This window comes from Pholis gunnellus (genome assembly GCF_910591455.1).
Source record: "Pholis gunnellus genome assembly, chromosome: 19".
NCBI lineage: Eukaryota > Metazoa > Chordata > Actinopteri > Perciformes > Pholidae > Pholis > Pholis gunnellus.
Genome location: NC_136546.1, coordinates 4,190,488 through 4,200,146, shown reverse-complemented (window position 1 = coordinate 4,200,146; position 9,659 = coordinate 4,190,488).

Sequence of the window (9,659 nt, the reverse complement as noted above, 5' to 3'; positions counted from 1 at the left end):
CTTTGTACTTCTGTGTTTGAGCGTCTGTTATTTGAATGTTACCTGGACCTTTGTTTACCTGCCTTCCTCTTACCTGTGTACCTGACTGTAACGTCCGGTATGAGCCCCAACGATTGCCGATATGAATCGGGATACAGATATTTTTTGTGATATAAACAGATAGAGCTTTACGTTACACCCCTAGTCAGAAGACTGAATCTGATGAGATCTGATTTCTTTATAAAAGTGGGAGGAAGTGGGAGGATTTCTTTCAGGTGTCCTGGTAATGAGAGTTACTTTAAGTTAGGGATGCACATGAAACTACATTTAGCTGGAAAAGCCTCAACAAGGTGCCTTATAATGGGGATTTATAGAATAGCAGGGAGGTGGAATCTTTTTTTGACTTACTTCAGTGATGTTGCTGAAGTGAGTGGAATAAATCTTTAAGACTTTAAGAAAGATTAAACACACATTAGCTTTGGTACGTTACCATCAACATTCAGTCTCTTAGTTTGTGTTTCAGGACACAGATGTTCTCATTTACTCGAGGGATAACAGCACTTATGGAGGGCTAGAAAAGTGTTCCTCAGTAAGTGCTTTTGTCCCCCTCTCACGAAAAGTGTTCAGCTGGCAGATAACCTCTCGAGATCATTTCCTCTACAGACATAGCTCAGGCTACAATTGCTGCAACTCACGGTATGACAGCCAGTGTTGAAACGGGGGGCTTACGACAAAGAAATATACATTTCTAATGCTGCAATGAATGATATAAAGGATACATCAAATCTATATCTCATGTCATTGGTCATTTTAAATGTGTGCACACAACTCTACCATAGTCTGACTTTATCTTATCTTGTCAGTAATGTGTGTAATATGATTGGTCAGAACACTATTTCATGGGCTGTTTTCATGAGTTTTTTTGTTTATTTTGTCCTTGTGATATTTGGTATTAGAGGTAACACTATCTATCTCTCTTGCTCCTCTTGAAGCTGTCCTAGAGTTCTGACAGGTTTTTGGAGGTGTGATCTAACTGTGGAATACGGTTACCTCTGACTTTATATTAGCTATATATTGTTTCTGTTTTTCTCTTGGTTATGCTTTTTTACTGGAATAAACCAGAGGCCAACTTCGAGAAAACATGTTTGACTTCTTGCCGAAAATATGGACACAGCTTTCACTCGGTTATACAAGGCTCGTAGCAATGGCCTGGTTACCCCATAATCCCACAGGACTGCCCAGGGGAAACGGTTGTGAGCGTTTCACAAGTCCACAAAACACATGTATGACTGGATGAGCAAACTCCCATGGCCTCTCTAGTAACCCTGCAAGGATAAAGAGCTGGTCCACTGTTCCAGAGCTAGGATCAAATTGAAGGACACGTTGCTTCTTCTGGATCTGAGCTTCGACAATTGATCGACAATTGATCCATTCCAGAACACTGGCATAAGACTTCCTGGGGGTGGTGAGCAGTGTGATATTCCAATAATTGGCTGGCCAAGAAAGCCCAACAAGTTCCTGAGCATTCAGCATCTCAGGGTAAATGTCATCCACACCTGGTGCCTTGCCGATGAGAAGCTTTTTAACTACCTCAGACTCCTCTCCCAGGGATATGGGTAAGGCTTCAAACTCTGCCTACTCCACAGACATTGGGTTCAAGAGTTTCTCAAAGTGCTTTTTCCAAAGCTGGACCATATCTCCAGTCAGTGTCAGCAGTTCTCCTCCCCTGCTTAACACAGCCTGGACTGAGCCCAGCATTCCCCTCCTGAATAGTCTGAAAGGTTTGCCAGAAATTCATCAACGCCAACTGAAAGTTCTTCTACATAGCCTCTCTGAACTTCTCCCACTCCTGGGTTTTTGCCTCGGCGACCACCAAAGCCGCAGCCCTTCTGGCCTGGTCTGCTGCTTCAGGGAGCTTGTGGGCCAACCAAGCCCTCAGGTTCTAAGACAGACACCAATGACATTCTGACCACAATTACAAACAGCAGGCTCCACAATGGAGGCTATAGACATGGCCCTCTCGTATTACATGTCCTCAATTTCCCCTGAGATGCACCAGAAATTCTTCCAGTGGTGTGCGTTGAAGACCTCATGGACAAGGGCCTTAAACAGACGCTCCCAATTCACCCTCGCTAAACCTTTCTATTAACCATCTCTCGTGATCAGTTGACAGCTCAGTCTCTCAGATCAGTCTCTTCACCAGACATACGGCTACAGATCTTATTATAGGACCACAAAGTTGAGCATCCATTTTTTGGACATAAACTAATCTGGTACCATATACACTGAATCATCCTATTCTCGGATATGGTATTTGTTATGACCATTCCATGTCTAGCACAGAAGTCCAATACTGATTCAGATCAGGCAGACCATTCCTGCCAATCACCCCCCTCCAGGTTTCTCCATCGGTGCCCAGGTGACCATTAAAATCCACCAACCGAACTATTGGGTCCCTAAGCAATATCCTCTCCAGGACCCCATGCAGAGACTCTTAGAAGGCTGGATACTCCATTTGGCTGTTCAGTGCATAGCACAAACAACTGTCGGAGGCTTTCTCTCACTGACTCATAGTTGCATAGATGCAACCATCCATTCTCTCGGCACAAGACCAACAGAGAGAAAATCTGACCCTAATGCCTCACCCTGCGGGTGTTGGGCCTTTAGGGTGAAAATACCATGTAGTTCTTTCGATAGTTCTTTCGGTTTGTGCCAGTAGTAAATTGTTTCATCATTTAATTGTATTTGTTTCAAATTGTTCTGGGGTGGCACGTTGTATGAGTGGTTATCACTGTCACCTCACATCAAGAAGGCTCTGGATTCAAACCTGCCAGTCAGAGTTTACATGTTCTCCCCATGCCTGCAGTGGGTTTTCTCCCGGTGTTTCGGATTTGTCCAACATTTCCATATCTTTATGACATGTACATTTTACTGTGCCAAATTCTGAATAACCAAGGTATATAAATAGACCTCAAAATTGGGCATTATTTTCTGATAAGCATTCTGCTGATCATGGATTATTCATTGGATATGAGAAACTTATGGCTCTGTTAAAGGAAAACATGAAATGTTCTTTCCTCTGCCAGTGCTGCTGCATTAATTGTTACCAGCGCTGTAAGTTCCATTGAAAACTCTGAGGTCACATTCCCTGTGGGTTTCTTTCTGGGGATTTGGAAGTTTTAGCAACCCAAGGTGTGGGTTACAATTGCTCATGGCAGGCCATGTTACACGTAAAACTTTACAGTTCTACTTAGGTGCTGACAGAATGTCACTATGGGCTGGTAGCTGTTAAATGGATTCATTTTATTTAGATCAAACGTTGCATAAGCCGCATGAGCAGACACTAGTCTATTTTGCCCTGAATAGAATACAAATGAATATCGACGTGTTATTACCTGTGTGATCAGTGTTGGTTAGTGGCACCAAAGCTTTTAATTACCTTAAACTAGTACAATCCTAGCTCAGAGTAGAACAAATTACATAGTTGGAGCAGGCAATATTGGAATGGCCTTCAGTTAAAGTCAGGCACATCAGCTGGTCTCATCTTGCTGACACCAAAGAAAATATTGTTGTTATCAAGGAGAAATTGTTTTGTAAGTTATGCTTCAAATTCCATTCCATGTCTTTGATGGAGCTCTGGATGCATGTTGAAGAAGTATGATTTCATTGTATTAACCCAGAATCTGTGTAGAATAACTAACCAGTCTGGTGTTTCGGAAAAAAAGCAGATAATATTCTGTGCCTGTTTTCTTATATCCTGGTGCTCTGTTCGACGGTTCCAATGTTGCGTGACACGTGTGTTAAATTATGCACCTTATCAAATTAGAGACTCAAGGCATGTATCCCCTGAAAAGGGGATACATGACGCCAAAAAAATGGATTCTACGAAAATGGCATCAAGGCTCCTGTACCGTCCTCGTACTAGCGTTCTTGACTAGAATTAGACAGTGAGCCAAATTCCATTCATGAATGACACGAGAGTCAGGATATAGCCCTCTATCTTCCTGTTTAATGAAGACTCCTAGGGGTATGTAGACGTGAATAAAGCGTGAACAAAAGATTGTATTACAGGTGGTTCATCTGCTGAAATTTCCGTTAAACATGTGCTTTTACTCCCTTATTACATAGCTAGTTGCAGTACCAAACTGACCACTAGTAGTGCTGAACAGACCCGTCGCTAGGAAAACATTTTTGCATAACCACGGGTACATTGAATGTGGAATTTTTACTTTCGGTCACAGCAAGTGACAACAAGTGACATAGTACAGCAAGCAACATACAGAAAAGTGTGTCGAGCATCAGTTACTGAAAGTTACGTGGTATAATAATCGAGTTAAACAACGATGAAATTCCACAAAGTGTAAGCGGGAGGGGTGGTAGATAGGTCGAACAAACAAACGACTCCCACCCAGGCGATCGCTGCTCAAGTCCCGTGTGAAACCAAAAGAAAATGCTGACTTTTCCCCATTTTAGGTAACGTTGTTTTAGGAAACGTTGTTTTACGTGACAATGTTAAAAACAACATTGTTTTACATAACCTTGTTTTACGTAACCTTGATTTAAGTAACCTTGTTTTAAGTTACCTTGTTCTACGTAACTTTATTCAATATAATGTTGTTCTACGTTGCGTTACGCAAGAAAGTCTGCAATGGGCGGTTGTTGTTTATTTATTGTATTGACATTGTTAAGGTTCTTACATTACATTTTGACATTATTATTTTAACACAAACCTTGATCTTTTTTTACCCTTAACCAAGTAGTTTTGTTTCCTAGACCTTACCAGTAATTTCACGTTAACCGCGTCATTGTGCGTTTCGCAAAGCGTGATACAAGGCTGATATAAAAAAGTATTTATGAAATATTGTTTTTGGTTCAGATTATGAACATTCAGTGTATTCTGTTGTTTTCAGAAATGTACAATAACAACACTTTTTCTGGCAACTGGGTTGTGCTAAAAAGCACTCTCAGTGCCTGAAAGGCAGAATAGCTGCGTTGATGATACCACTGAATGTTTAGAAATGGTAACTGAGGAGGCAGAATGCAGAAGCCACCAGGCCTCCTGCTGCCAACCGATCTGTCTCTGATAGATGTTTGAGCCTCTTGCTGAGTGCAGCCCTGTATTTCATGACGAGCGGGGAAGTTAGCTTTATTGAAACAGCAGCACTCACTGATTTAAAGCCACATAAATATTACACAAGAGACTTAATAAAGCCCAGCTTCAAAACATGTGAAAGGTTGGAGGTCTCTAAGACTTTTACATGTCGGCTGTCTCTCTCTCGTGCTCTCTCTGTTCTTTACACTCATAGAGTGATTTAGGTTTTCCAGTGTATTACACGGCACTGATGTCAGACGCCCACAGCTGCTTGAAGTTACAGAAGAGCTACAATCAGGTTTTCTTAAGAGTGGGGATAGCTGTGTTCTATAAAACAAGAATGTGACGACACAAATGCCTTCATTTAATGTCAATCAAAAAGAAAGAAAGCCTAGAACAGCTATAAACTAATAAAAACGTGTGTGTGTGTGGAGGTGCAGGTGTTAATTCAGAAATCAATGGTGTGTGAGAAAAACACAAATCAAGTCCAACAGGTTTCATCATTATTTGGGCAAAGATATGTTAATGATTAAAAAGAAGACAGTGTTTCTCTAAACTGCATCTCTGTCTTTGGTGTTATTTCGTGGCTGCCCTTTTATCTCCATCAGCACTGGTAAGTAGTCATGTCTCTGGGTTTTTGCACTAAGAGGGAAATCTTTACAAAGTGCCACAGAGCTGAACATAATCATAACTGAGTTTGAAGCCAGGCCTGTCTGCTGTAAACAAGTGAAGAGCCAAAATGGACTTCTTGTAGCAGGACATGTCTCGCTCAATAAGATGACCTCATTGCTGTCACCAATGTAAAAATGATTTATATGGTCATCATCTGCTATCATCTATCTAGCAACCTACCAAAGTTGACTGTTTTAACAAACGATTTCTCTCATGCACTTTGCTGAACTGTCAATCCACCTATACCCTCCCATGAGGTCGTGCTAAGCTAATACCAACATCACACTGCATCCTACTTTGGTCCTGATAGACAAGTATCATAAGTCAAATTTAAGGTAAGAGTTGGTTGTTTCATGCATTTGTAAATGAAAATTCTAATAGTTATAAAGCCAACAAGCACGATGCAAAAACAACTCTGTACCTGTACTGGAACTTCTTTCAGAGATCCTAATGCAACAATTTCTTAGAAACACATGTTCTCATAATACAGGCTCATCTAGTGAAGACATTTGTTATATTCAAATAGTGAAATCCAACTTGGCATTGTAGATACTAAACTAAGAACAGTATTGGGACTCTTGGAAAAGGCATATATCCATAACACAGAAGTATCATTTATAATTGTTTTGTTTGTTTCAAAGAGCGGCGTTCTGGTGCATGTATATTTTTTTTAATCATTATTTGTAGCTAATACTGCAAAGAAGTATTTATACACTGTGTAAAGAATCTTTAAGGATCTTAAAGGATCTCCATACTTTTTCCGTCGCTGCAGAAAACAACGGCTACAGTCATATACATAAACAGTTGGAAAATGCGGAAATCATGGAGCCATGAGGAGCTCATGAATTATATCACCCTGTTTAACAGTGTGAGCTCATTGGCTTCTTGTGTGCACACCATGTGCAAACCGACGGGCTGCTTCATAATGAGGAACATTCATAATGAACTGTAATTGCTGCATTATTAGGAAACAACAAAGCAAATGGAATACGTACTTCTGGGCTAGGAGGGTGTTTGTTTTAGAACCTCCATAAAAGCATCCAGCGTTTGGCGTGCAGTTTAAGTATGTGTCAAAGTCTTTGTTGCTTCAAACACAGAGGCCAGCAGGCCAAGAGGAGGGTGGTGGACCAGCAGCAAGACAGGAGATGTAAGGAGAAGAGAGGTGGTAATATATCTTAGACCTTGATATGTAGGAGAAGCCTTACTTGAAAAGGAGAAGTCCCCTTTTTCCACACCTTGTAGATGAGCCAATCCATTCAACATATAATTCAGTTTAGACCAAAGTGATGGACCGACCAACCAACATTGTCTGGCGTAGCTAAAAGAAGGAGATAAGTAAAGTAAAATAATAGAAAAGGCACAATGAACGCAACATATCAACAGTTTTGTCTTTGGCTTCTGTCTTCACAGAAAACTACAGATTTAGTTTTAGGCCACAAAAATACCCAGATTTAGATAAAGATCGTGGTTAGGGTGACATAAGTGTCGTTACTTAAGTACAGAAGTGACTTGACAAATACATCAAAGTTGACTTCTGGTTCCCCAAGGAGCACTAGCAGTGGTCTCCCTGGTGAAAGGCTGCTTTTTGTTTGACCCATCCACCTTCCCCTCCCGACGGCCCCGCGTAACTTTTTGCGATCTTTATACTTCCTGGTTAGGGATTATATGGATTACATACAATTTGCTTTCATGTAATATCTACAAATTACATTGCATTCGTTTTTGTCAGTATAGCTTTTAGCGCTGTATGAGAACTTGCGTTGCGCACCATGGGTAGTTCAGGGGGCCTGGGAGATTAAAACATTCAACACAACAACAAAAAGGAAAAGCTTGGATTATCAGCAGTCATTACAGAGCCAAAGAGGTGGCTAGAAACTGCTAGTGAATCTCACAAGCACTAGTCCACAGTATGCTAATGATAGGTGAGGGTCAAGTTATTTTGCTTTCAATAAACTGTAGAAGAACAGACTCACTGGGAGACCGTTGTTTTGTATGTGTATGAGCTGGTTTGGTGACCCTGAAATCTTGGACTGAACCCCATCTAACCAAACTCGTGCCCGTTTCCATTTTCTCCTCCTATACAAACGGTCTTGTGTTTGGACTTAAATGTCATAATCGTTTGGTTTAGCCTCTTAATGCACTTTAAGCCATTTTCCGACACAGTGCATTGACATACACACACACACACGCTGTGTACTAACAAACAGCTTGTGTTTCATTAAGGCTGTATGACCAGTAACTGTCCGTTGGACTGCCTCAAGGTGCAGGGCGATGTGGACTGACTGAACTCCTGATTTGGCTTGTCAAGGCGAGATGGAAACTCACCCGAGGAAAAGAACAGGGAATGGAAAGAACCCGAATGAACAGAATGAAAACCATTGACAACCTGGAAAATATTTGCAGCATTTGAAAGATGTTTTTAGTATTCCAAATTAAAAAGTGTGAATTTCAAAATGTTTACTTTATGCAAATGAGGGCAACATTTTGCCTGTGCATTTACGGGAGGATCACACAAAAAATAGCATGAAAGTTAATTATGTATTCCATTGTTGCTGAGGTCACACGTTTGTTTCAGTTTTGCCAGGATGTTCTCGTCTCTGAAGAGCCACAGGGACTTCTGTTGTGGGGGAAAGAAAGGGGAACTGAATAAAGACTCGTATATGAGCAACAGTGGATTAGACACAAAAAAATAAGCAATTAGGATTTTATTAATGATCACAACATCTGATCACTGTCATGCAAAGAAATAGTTGAAGCTTTATTTTCTTTTGGTAACACCATAGAAATAGAATTGGAGTAGAATGGACATTGACCAGTTTTCCATGGTTATTTGACTAGTACAAAAGAAAATGGCGGTTGTTGTTCGTCAGCTCGCCGGGAAGAGAGCGGACACGGCTCCAGAGAGGGATGGCTGGTTAGTTTGCAAGGTAGCTTGTCCTTCTCTGGATCGGTGTGGGGTGAGGGAGCCAGCTGCTCGGCTTATTTCCTGTAACCAGTGTAGCATTAAATCATGGCGGAATTAGCTACCCATCTATCGAGCTTTATAATTCCACCATGCTTTAATGCTACACTGGTTACAGGAAACAATCCAAACAAAGCTGTCACTACGCTGTGACGAGAGTGTGTGGATGAAGCATTAAGTTGTTCAATTTGACAAATGTACTCTGGCTCTCCCCGCTTCGTGACGACACTACTCCACTGCTTGTTTTATGTCTTGGGTTAAGACATTTACAGTGTGCATTTTGCCACATTCACCACATTTACCACGCGCGGACCCGTAGACCAGCTCTCTATTTTGGGATCAAGATCTCTATTTCCTCATGAGCTTGGTGATGTCATAGGAAGCCCACCGCTGCACTGAGCGCACTAAGCGCTCCCTCACTCGCAGCGTGCATCCTGGAGGGCAGTGCCAGGATCAGCCCAGCAGCTGACAGCGTAACGAGCTGCTGTCTTACACAAATCAGGTGCTCAATGCACACGGAACGCAAACTCAAAGTAAACCGCAGCATACATTTGTGCAACGTAACTCTCTCAGTCATTTTGGCCCTGATAGTTCGTAATTCATGTTCAAAAGAACACAAAACTAATCTCACATGTCCTTTAAACGGTCTATTAGATGGGTTTTACATTTATGGTGTGGTTGCACAGAGGCTTGTTAATGGCACTTGTCTGAGGCCGGTTTATCGGGGCTGCGTGGAGAGAGGCACACTGGAAGCAGGGACAGATGAATAAAGAGAGGTTGTGGATTGTGGGAGAAACTGGAGGCTGTAAGGTAACTGTAGGAGAGAACAAGAGGATAGAGAAAGAGAACAAAGTATGCTTTGGCTATAAATGAAAAGCTTCAGAAGCATTAACTTCCAAACACACACTTGTTTGCTGCATGAGTTTATTGATAATGAGTCACACTTTCCACCAT